This window comes from Ascaphus truei, chromosome 1 (genome assembly GCF_040206685.1).
Source record: "Ascaphus truei isolate aAscTru1 chromosome 1, aAscTru1.hap1, whole genome shotgun sequence".
NCBI classification, from domain to species: Eukaryota; Metazoa; Chordata; class Amphibia; order Anura; family Ascaphidae; genus Ascaphus; species Ascaphus truei.
In genome coordinates, this window is record NC_134483.1 from 156,412,082 (window position 1) to 156,424,114 (window position 12,033).

At 39.4% G+C, this 12,033-nt stretch overlaps 1 protein-coding gene across 38 annotated transcripts in view; it reads left to right on the plus strand.

Moving 5' to 3' along the window:
- Nucleotides 1-12,033, plus strand: part of PTPRD (protein tyrosine phosphatase receptor type D) — a 1,925,499-nt gene that overhangs the window by 1,093,019 nt on the left and 820,447 nt on the right. The window lies entirely within an intron of this gene.

Below are 12,033 nucleotides of genomic sequence, written 5' to 3' on the forward strand. Positions count from 1 at the left end.
CTTTAGATACAAAGGGGGTAGAGAGAAGACATCCTTGAGCGGAATGCAAGAGTTAGGATGGTGCATAGCGAGAAATTAGGGCTGAGATATAAGGAGGGACAGAAGAGTGTAAAGCTTTAAAAGTGAGGCGGAAAATTGAGTGTGTGATGCAGAATTTGATAGGAAGCCAGGAGAGGGATTTCAGCAGGGGACACGCTGAAACAGATTTAGGAAAGTGTAGAGTGATTCTGGCAGCAGTGTTTAGGATAGAATGAAGGGAGAGACAGATGAGATGCAGGAAGGCCAGACAGCAGGAGATTACAGTAATCGAGAAGGGAGAGAATGAGGGCCTGTGTCAGAGTTTTAGCAGCGGAGCAACAGAGGAAAGGGCGTATCTTTGTAATATTGTGGAGGAAGAAGCGACAGGTTTTAGACACGTTTTGAATGTGAGAGGAGAATGTTAGAGAGGAGTCGAGTGTGACCCCACGCTGCGTGCTTGCGCTACTGTGTGTATGACAGAACGTAAAACAGTAATGTAGAAGGAGGTAGTGGGGCCAGGTTTGGGATGAAATATGAGGAGTTCTGTTTTTGCCATGTTAAGTTTAAATCAGCGGAGGGCCAACCAGGATGATATCGCAGAGAGACATTCAGAAACTTTGATCTGTTCAGCAGGTGTAAGGTCAGTGGTTGAAAAGTAAATTTGTGTGTTGTCAGCATAGAGGTGATATTTGAACCCAAGAGATATGATTACTGTAGGTCACCTAGAGAGTGTGTACAGAGAAAAGAAAAGAGGTCCCAGGACAGAGCCCTGGGTTTAACCCCACAGAGAGATCAATAGAGGAGGAGGTTTTAGCAGAAGAGACACTGAAAGTACCATGGGAGAGGTAAGAGGAGATCCAAGATAGAGCTTTCTTACAAATACCAAGAATATGGAGAATGTAAAGGAGAAGAGGGTGGTCCACAGTATCAAATACTGCAGAGAGGTCGAGTAATATGAGCAGAGTGTAAGGATCTCTGTCTTTGGCAGCGTGGAGGTCATTAGTTATTTTAGTGAGGGCTGTTTCAGTGGAGTGAGTAGTGCAGAAGCCTGATTGTAGTGGGTCTAGGAGAGAGTAGGTGTTGAGAAAGTGGAGCAAGCGAGAGAATACAAGGAAGGCAGGAGGAGAGTTAGGAAGAGGTGTGGATGGGAGGTGGAAACAGAGGGGATGTCCTGAAGTATGAATTCCACCTTTTCCTTGAAATAGTCAGAAAAGTCCTGAGGTGAGATGGAGGAGGAAGAAGAAGCAGCTGAGGGGGGTCTTAGTAGGGATCAAAGACAGAGAAGAGTCGACGTGGGTTATATTTGTGCGTGTTGACTAGTGAAGAAAAGTAGGTTTGTTTAGCCTCAAAGAAGGCAGAGTTGACACAGGATAGGATACATTTGTAGTGAAGGAAGTCTGCAAGAGTGTGAGATTTCCTCCAGAGGCGTCCAGAGGAGCAAATGCAGGAATGCAGCATGCGCATGTGGGAATTTAGCCAGGGTCTGGGGGTAGAAGGGCAAGAATGGCAGAGAGAAAGCGGGGCATGTAGATCAAGAGAGGAGGATAGGGCAAAATTGTAGTTTCTGACCAGGTTGTCAGGGTCTGGAGCAGGGCTGAGAGAGGAGAGGGAGGATGCTGGATCATAGTAACTCTGTCTGATTTATAACAGACATAATGAATGCTAGTTCATTATGGTTTTTTTAAACCTATGTGTAGGCAAATATTGTACACCGATGCAATCTCTCTAGAAGCCCAGCACAGAGCCTTTCTATATATATATATATAAAACCATACTGTATTTACTAAAACATGCTACTCCATTAGACACTTTCCCTGCTTGAAATCACCTACAGGTATGGCCCATACATACATACATTCAACAGAAAGGACCATAAAAACGATCCATCATAACCGCCTGAATCTATTGATATGACTCACGTGTCTAAGTATCAAGGTCACAAAGTTATGATGTCTTTTGCATATATCTAGGCACCCTTTTAAACGTAAAAAAGGGAGGGTTTTTTCACTGTCGTAAAACTGTCAACATCACAGCTGATTTACGACAGGGCTAGACTCGTATAGTTTTCATGGGGAGGGGGGGGAAATAGTACATAAGACTTAGCTAGGAATTATGAAAATCAGAATTCAACAGAGGTGTGTTTATGATCAAATACTTGAATTTTCATCTTTCTACTCCAGTGACCTCTCTGGAGGAAAACCTATGACATACATGGTAATGTAATGTATACGGATTTATGTTTTATCCTTTTCTTTTAATAAACTGTCCTGCATTTATTCTAATTGTATATTCTTGTAATTATCTTTTTCTGTAATCTAAATAACTGTATTATTGTATATATTAAAACATTCTTTAATAAGTAATTATTTGGGGCTCTGTATGAACTTTTACATGTTCTGGAAAAAATATTTACATTTTCTAATACATTTTGCTACAAATGTTTTGTCTGTGTTAACTGCTAAGTGCATACGTTTTTTTTTCTATAATAAACAGGGACCCGAGACCCTGGCAGATATATTAATTTAAATATTTTGCATAATTCTTGGGTGGTGGCAATGGATAAATCTGATTGCAACTGATTAAAGGGTTAATATTAACTAATTGAAAGTACCTTGCACAGGAGAAAGATGAGATGGCTAGAGTATCTGTGTGTATTAAGCCTGGTTGCATATCTAAGTCACGTGCTCACTTGTGTGCTGCCCATCGTATTTCTCAATTTGACATGCAAAAGAGACTTTATGCAGTGATATAATTTGTGAAAAATGACACATTTGGCATGCAAACACCATTAAATGATGATAACGCATAAATATACTGTATATATTTTTTTTTATTCGCTATTTTTACTAGCAGTGGGAACAGCGATGAAGAGTACTTTTGCATCATCTTGCACAAACTTATTTTTGAATATGTGGGAAGATAAATATATTTTCTCAGAGGTCAATCCTTTTCAGGATTTGATTTGTGTGTGGAGTTGCTTTATTGATGACATTATTGTGATTTGGAGGGGTTTAGCTAGTGAGATAACTTTGTTTATGAATTATTGAACTATATCAGTATGAATAAGTATGGCTTGCAATTCACACACAGATCCAATACTGTGAGGATTGCATTTTTTTATATTTTGGATTATTTTGTGGAAAATAGGCAGGTTCCATCAACCCTGTATAGAAAACCAATGGCAGAAAATTCAGTTTTGAGTGCTAAGAGTTTCCACCCTAAACATGTTGGGAATCATATCCTTACAGGGGAGTGTTTAAGATTTAGATGCAACTGCTTTGTAATAGGGTGACGTTTTCTGACAGCGTGAAGTTTTATGACACAGATTCCAACAGTGGAGTTACTGTAACATGAAAAGTAATTGGTAAAAGCTCAGCAGAAAGCATCAGATACAGATAGGGAAAGATTATTGGTACAGAAAAAGAAGAAGAAGAAATGGAACACTGAAACAAAACAATTGAATCTGGCGTTTATTACATGCTGATCTGGCGTTTATTACATGCTGTCATACAGCCTCAAAAGAAATTGCATACTGTAATTTATTAGGAAAATTGGGTTATTCTGAGTTGTGACCCCCTTTATTGAGCGATATATTGCAAAATGTTCCAAAGTGTATTTACAGAAGAAGTAAACATATAAGCAATATGCGTGTAAACTCTCTTTTTTTAGAGAAGGATGGGAAAATACCACAGGATATGGTTTTCCTTTCATAAAAGATGTGGTACTTGTACTATAATATGTGCAAATGTAATTATCAGAACTCTTTTTTCACTAATTTGTCCAAGACAAAAACATGTTCTATTAATTATTTTATTCACGATCAAAATATGTACTTTTATGAAGTTAAATGTAAGTGTGGTATAAAATGTACAGGATATACTATACAGTACGCTGAGTTAAAAAACAAAAACAATTTTATGAACATTTACATACAGTTGATAGGAAAAACCTATCTTATGCTCCAGCAGCACATACAGCGGATAAACATAAACCGGATACAACCTTTTTATAATTTACTGTGATTGAACCCTGAGATGATAGGTGATAGGCCCCTGAGGGGGAGATAGAGTAGATTAGAAATACTGTACTGCTATAGAGGGAAGCTTATTGGACAACAGTCTTGGATACGTTGGAAACAAGAGGTCTAATCGGGAAATATATTTGCAAAGCTTTTTGTGAGTGAAATGGTATTTGTAACAGCCTTTACATAGTGTTTTATATTGTTGGGCTCTTTCACCTATCTGCTTTTATTCTCTCTCAGCATTTTATGTTGAGGAATTATGCAACTGTAGCTAGCAAAAATAAAGAAAGAAGTTTATTTTTTTATTCCTCACTTGACACTCACAGAGTTTTTCTGGGTGTCCCTAATGTATGCACACTCTTCTAGTTTTAATAAATACAGATTGTACGTCTTTTAGAACATTGAAAATGTGTTATAACATCTAACAATCATTAGCACATAAACAGTATTTGCTCGGAGTACTTGCCAGAATAAGCATTTATGCAATACTTAGCAAGTGTAACTTACCAGCATTGATTCATTTTGCAGAAACATTTTCTCCTCGTGTATGAATTAGCTTAATAGCAATGTTGGCATTTCAGTTTGCCCGGTGGCATACGTATAACACCTGCCATGTTCAGTCGGCATTATGTTGTTGCATATTTACAAGTGGCAATGCTCCTCTCGTTTAACTATGACGTTTATTGCGGATCACATTGTACAGTATGTGGAAAGAAAGCAATTGTTTCAGCCAGATGATTCAGCAATTGCAACTGGGACAGTTTTCTTATGTGCTCCATTAACCTAGTGGGAATCATTGTACATTCAATTTCAGATACCCAAGAAGCATAAATAATTCCAAAATTGATAGCTGCTGAATGTATACACGTATACAGAATTTCTATGCCATAAGTGCTTTTTCAGATATCTGCTGCTTGAAATATATGAACGTTGTAATTAATTTGTCATATGTCAGCAAACACATCTAACTCCACTGATGGTTCCTCGTACCAACAGTTGCAGAAGACATTGTCACCCATGAGACATAAGAGAACTTTGTTAAAATCTCCTAGCTGCAAAAAAAACCCCATGCAAAACTTATGCAATAAAGACAGTAGTACCAGACTAAGTAAAAAGAGTTAAAGAAAATCATATTTCCCTAGTTGCCAGGAAACTTTGATAAATAATCTGAAAGAGACAGATCATATTTTAGGCCCTGATTAAACTTTTTAACAAGCCATTCCATCTGTAAATGTGATACTAAAACCAGCATTGATTTAAAAAAAAAAAAAAAAAAACAATATCTAAAAGTAATTATTTTTCCTTGATATAAAAGGACCACGTTTTTTTAATACAATATTTCTCTAAAAGAGCTTGCTAATGCAATGTTTTGGGCAAAAACTTTGTCTGAAATACTAGAGGTGATATTGTCAGTAATTATTGTGGCTGTGAGAGGGTAACCAGGCTCTTAATAAAGGTCAAGTCCTGTTTTGGTTACCTCTGATTCGAGTAGAAGGGTTCAGGAGTGTCGGCTCTTGAGCCCAGTAACTGTTTGTGCATAAACTGTAATGTGTGACAATATAGAATTGTATGTGTTTTTGCCTTTTCAGGGATGCCAGAAGCAGGGATTGCTAGGGCATGAGTTTCAAGGGGGGGTTTGCGGAAAAATTGTTGTCAGAATGTGCCTAGGTGTTGGGGTCCGGAGTTGTCGGTTCCCTAAAAATGTACCCGAGAATCATGCTTGATTCTCGGATACATGTAGGCACATTGTCCTGGCAATATCTCCCCTGGAAAACGCTTGTGCGACTCAACACTAGGGTTCCATGCTTCAGCATAGCCGAGAAAGGTAAATGGGGCAAAGGGATGTAAAGTGTCCCTATAACTTTAAAGGATTCCTTAGGTTAAGGGGGATACCCAATTAATTCCCAGGTAGCCCAGAACCTGTATTGGGGTTCATGGGCACTCCAACCATAAATATAAGGTTGTGAGGGGACTCTTAGTGTCCAGTCCAAGTCTCTTGGATAGTGTGTGGGGAATAAAGGCTAGTAGAAAAATAAAGTGCAGCTTTCTATTCTATTCCCCATACCCAGAGACTTAGGATGTATTAAAAGTATATTTTATTAACACTGTGTCAAAAATTGTAATGTACTGTTGTGCAGAGCTGCCAAGTTGGTGCCAGTAAGTCTGCTGAACATCGGAGATGAAAGCCACCAGAGGATGCCTGAAGTGTGAAAGCCATTTGGGTAGCATGGTACCCACGTCCTGGGATCAATGGCAGTCGTCCGGGCTGCCATTTGTTCTACCAGACCTGGAGGAGTTTGATTCGGCGGGTGACATCTGAATAGTAAGGGACAGAGGTGGCAAACTCGCACATGTCCCTTGGCAGATTCAGATTCCCCGCTAACCCGGCTTTCCAGACGAGCTTCACTCTGATTGGCTACTAAGAAAATTTCCATGCTCTGATTGGCTATAGTATTTTGTGAATGAACTCCAAAATACTATAAGAAAACCCTAAGCCAATGAACGTTGAGATTTCCAACGCCGGAAGTGGGGGCAGGCTTTTCAAAAGTGCTCTTGCATGAATAGCAGAGAACCGGCTTCAGAAAAGTCTGCCCGGAAAATATTCTAAGTCCCACTTTTGGCGGCCAAGTTCTAATTACTGAACATAGTGGTCGAGGCTGTGATTGCAAGCCGATTTTAGTTCCAGGAAGTTTGGTACTAATCCCCGGTTAAGGAAGTCCAAGTTCTCAGAAGAGAAGGGAGCGGGGCCATGTGGAACTTCACGCCAATTTGGGAACCAGAGGATTTTGGGCTAAGTCGCGGCTAGGGGAAAACTCTTATTTAGTGTTCCCTGCACCTAGAACAGACTGGTTTTCTACCACAGACGCCAGTAAGTGTGCTTTTCATCTGTATTTTGTGTTCCACTGTGTGTATGCCTATTTCTGTGAATAAACCTCAATTTATATCATTATCTTGTTTTGCTCAATACATGATCCTGGTAAATGGTGTACAATAAACCTGGTCTCCCATGACAATTATATCCTCAAACCAAAAGAGATTTATCTGGGAGAGAAATCCAGTATCAAATGTTGAAATAAGGAGATCTCCACTTTTCAGTACCTAGAATTTAATGGGATTCTCAAAGTTAGGCAAATTTAGCTGACATTCAAATTTGCAGCTTGGGTTTAGAAACTTACATTCACAGATCTGTGTTCAAGTGTATGCAATACCACCAGTCGCTGCTACAACATGCCTGGTCAATAAGTTCCAGACCGTGAAAAATGGGAAGAGAATCATATTTTACTAGTCCCAACTTAAGTGCTATATATTTATATGCAAATTATATTTTTATGACTCCTCTTAGGATATATACCAGGTATCCCAGCTGTGCTCCTTTTTAAACTTCACGTGTTCTTTGAGGGGATATACAGTATATAGCACTTGGGACTCTCTCACTCACTCTTTCACTCTCTCACTCTCTCACACATTTCTTGACTGTCCAAACCGCCTGCGAATATCCATAGTTTAGTGATGTGATGGTGCTCAGAAGTGCTTGGTCCGTGTATATGTAGTGGAAGGGAGCATAAATTGGGTGATAACAATTGAATGGTAACAGTACTAAACCTTTAGGGGGGCACTAAGATTACCCTGAAGGTTGGGGTAGGTTGCCCAAAGACACCCTCCCCTTCCTCATTGGGTTATCCCTAGGTAATGTACTCACGATACTCAGATCTCCCAGAGCCTCCCTTCCAGAGCGTGCAGCTGTAGCAGGATGAAGAGTCCAAAAGCAAAAGTGTGCAGCGCACAGCAATGAGTAGAAAGAGCAGGTCAGGCAAACAAATCCTTTATTGCCAAGCCATAAAATAGAGGGCAGCAACCCTTCTACGCGTTTCGTGCTAGTGCACTTTATCAAGAAGTGCCATACACGGTGTAACAAACAATTTAAGTACAGCTGACTGCCGTTTTTCACGCCAAACAGTGACGTCACGAAACGTCACTGACCAATGAAAATCGCGCTCGTCGCGCATGCGTCCCGCGGCTAAGCACTGAAGGACTCCCTGCCCATACCAGCTGTCTCTCAATCTCGGGGAGACACGCCCCTCTTGGGAGCTCACCCGATGTGAAGACACACCCCTGGCAGTGGCCAAAGAGACTCCCCAGTCACGCCGTCCGGCGCATGCGCAGACAAGCAGCTAAACAAATAAGTACTGAATTCCCCCGTTCTGGCTAGAGGAGAAGTGAATATATACCACTATAACAAATATAGCTACATTCATGACGCTATTGCACACCAAACCACCAGTTGACCAAGCAAATCATGGAGGTAATGCTACTAGAATCAATTTAAGATGCTATAAATGATAAGAGTGAAAATAAAAATAAAAATAAAGAGTAAATAAATATATAGAGAGATATATATACACACACCAAAACGGGGAAATCAATTTAGGCAGTCAGTAACACAGTATCTTTAAAACTACATACATTAAACAATTTATTAATTACAAAAGGCTAGAAAAGCAATTAAAACAGTATAAAGTATAATCTTATACCCATATAAAAACAAATATGCGCCCCCTTGTTGAGATGGAGGCCATGACACATATATAAAGCATCTATTTATAAAGCATATTATGTGGAGTACCCTTGAGGAGATATTAAGCATACATAACTATAATTTATGCACCATAGGTGAAGCTATGAGAGCATGTGATTGTACACATAAATTCCCATTTGCCATCATTGATCGTAAACATTACATATAGATAAGTGCAAGTTACATATTCATTAATTAAGGTAAACACAATTACAATAATGAAAAACACAATTACACTAATGCAAACACAATTACACCAATGAAAAGTGCGGTCCATATATTAAAGAGATAAGTTCATAAATACTAAACTTAAATTATTTTCGTAATTCCTGATGGAGAAATTAATACATATCTCATGTTATATCAATAGTTCTTTGCATGGTCCCCCCAAAAACAAAATATATATCTAGAACAATATCCATGTCTCTTTGGGGCAATTTCGGATTGAAAATGACAAAATAATGGTTTATTTCAGAAAGTGGTTAATGTTCCACTCTACATTTATCCCTTCAGGGAATCTTGTTCTTAACATGAAGATCCAATGGGATTCTCTACAATCCAGTATTTTTACCATGTCACCCCCTCTTTCTTTTTTTATTATCCTCTCTATATCAACAAAAGTGAAATTGTTGATGCCCCCTCTCTACATTTTGTGAAGTGATTGGAGACAGGATGCTCTAAATCTTTTTTACGGATGAGTCTGCAGTGGTCCTGCATCCTTATCTTCAGCGCCCTAGTTGTCCTGCCAACATATCTCTTCCCGCAGCCACAATTGATAAGATAAACCACAAAAGAGGTATTACAATTGATGAAACTATGTATGTTGTAGCGTTTGTGTGGACTGTGGGAAAAGACATGCTTGGCAGGCTTCATGAATTGACACATGTTACAGTGATTGCATCTAAAGGATTCCCTGGTCAGGAAACGGTCCGGATCACCCACAGGAGTGGAAATAACACTTGGAGAGATAAACGCGGCCAGTGTTTTGGCTCTTCTATATACACATTTTGGGCCTTTCTCAGTGTATTCACGAAGTATTGGATCCATCTGTAGTAATTCCCAATGCTTGTTGATAATCCGATTTACCTGACTACTTGACTTACTAAATTGGGATATGAACAGAGGGCAGGTCTTACTATCCTTAGTCTCTATTTGAACTCATGAAATTATTTCTGTATTTACCGTCCCTCATTCCGGATCTGGACGGGAGTGTAGTTTCTCGCTCAATTTCCATTACTTCTTGTAATGTGCATTGGAGGGTCTCCCGATCATATCCTCTCTCAACAAATTTGTTGGTCAGCTCCTCAGACCGAGTCAAAAAATCGCTGAATGTTGAGCAATTTCTCCTCAATCTGAGGTACTGACCCCTGGGTATCCCTTTAATCACTGATCTGGGGTGACAGCTGTTCGCTCTCAAAAATTAGTTCCTAGAATTTAATTTCTTATAAACATCAGATTGTATCTTTTGATTAATGTCTATATAAAACAGAATGTCCAGGTAGCTGATGTGATGTGTATTATAATTAGTAGTGAAGTGAATATCTAGAGTGTTGTCATTTAAATAATCAATAAATGCTAATAACGTGTCTGTGCTCCCGTGCCAAATAAAGATAAGATCATCAATGAATCATTTATAAAAAATAATATTGTGTCTATAGGTGTTTGTGCTACTATAAATAAAGTTGTTTTCCCACCACCCCATAAAAAGATTGGCATAGGAGGGGGCAAAACTTGTCCCCATTGCCGTTCCCCGAAGTTGCAAATAAAATTGGTGCTCAAAAAGAAAATAATTGTGTGTGAGTAAAAAGAGTATAGATTCCATAATAAACGTTGTCGTAAGTATCGAGCTACCTGGGCATTCTATGAAGTGGCGGACAGCCGCCATACCCAGATCGTGCTGTATGATCGAATACAGGGAGACCACTTCCATAGTTACCCACAAAAAATCTTGATTCCATGTAATGTCTTGTAATTTTGTAAGTAAATCCCCTGAATCCAAAATGAAGGATGGTAAGGCCCTAACAAAGGGCTGTAAATATGTATTGACATAATAAGACAAACCATCTCCCAAAGATCCAATGCTAGAGACTATTGGCCGGCCAGGAGGGTTGGTGTGCAATAGCGTCATGAATGTAGCTATATTTGTTATAGTGGTATATATTCACTTCTCCTCTAGCCAGAACGGGGGAATTCAGTACTTATTTGTTTAGCTGCTTGTCTGCGCATGCGCCGGACGGCGCGACTGGGGTGTCTCTTTGGCCACTGCCAGGGGTGTGTCTTCACATCGGGTGAGCTCCCAAGAGGGGCGTGTCTCCCCGAGATTGAGAGACAGCTGGTATGGGCAGGGAGTCCTTCAGTGCTTAGCCGCGGGACGCATGCGCAACGAGCGCGATTTTCATTGGTCAGTGACGTTTCGTGATGTCACTGTTTGGCGCGAAAAACGGCAGTCAGCTGTACTTAAATTGTTTGTTACACCGTGTATGGCACTTCTTGATAAAGTGCACTAGCACGAAACGCGTAGAAGGGTTGCTGCCCTCTATGTTATGGCTTGTCAATAAAGGATTTGTTTGCCAGAACTGCTCTTTCTACTCATTGCTGTGCGCTGCACACTTTTGCTTTTGGACTCGCCTGCGAATATCCATCTGTGAATCAATTTTTATTCAAAACCCTGGACAGAATTTGTTGCTTGAATTTTTATACATTTTATACATTCGCCCATCTCTAGTTCTAGTCCAACATCCTCCCTTTCATTTCAAAAAAGCATTTGCTATGGTTGGTTGTGAGATCACCTATTCCAAGTGCTTACTAAATTTGGGATTAATAGTAAAAATATAAAATTAAATTATAGATCTTTATTCTTCTCCCATAGATAAAATTGTAGCTAATGGCTATATTCCTGACTTATGGTGGCTGCAAATCGGCTCATCTACTCTCTAATCAAACTGGAATATAAGCGTAGTGCAAACTCCAATACCTCATCCCATTACGCTCCTGATGAAGCGTAAGTGAAATGCGTTGATGATATTGGGCGAGACACTGAACTGGCCAGGATAGAGAGGGGCTACAATTCGTGTTTGAGCGCAGATTTAGTTACTGATCTGTAAGTGAGATGTTTTCTCGTTTTTGTTGGTATTATAGAAGAAAAAGTTCTCAATTTTCCATACTCCCATGTTATTTTCTCTTGATTTAATAAATTACTATACTGTGGTGGTGGACATTGTGTTTGGCTGGCAGCTGTGAAATAGTATGGTAGCAGAAGAAGAGGACAAGTAGCCTTAAGAAAGATGATCAAAAATTGAGTTTTTATTTCCTGAATAGGGACCTTGTTCTGAGATTCACATTTTTTGTTTTCCTTTGTGTTTATCAAAGTGATACACTAACTTAATAATAAAAGCAATGTTTATAGTATATTTCGATT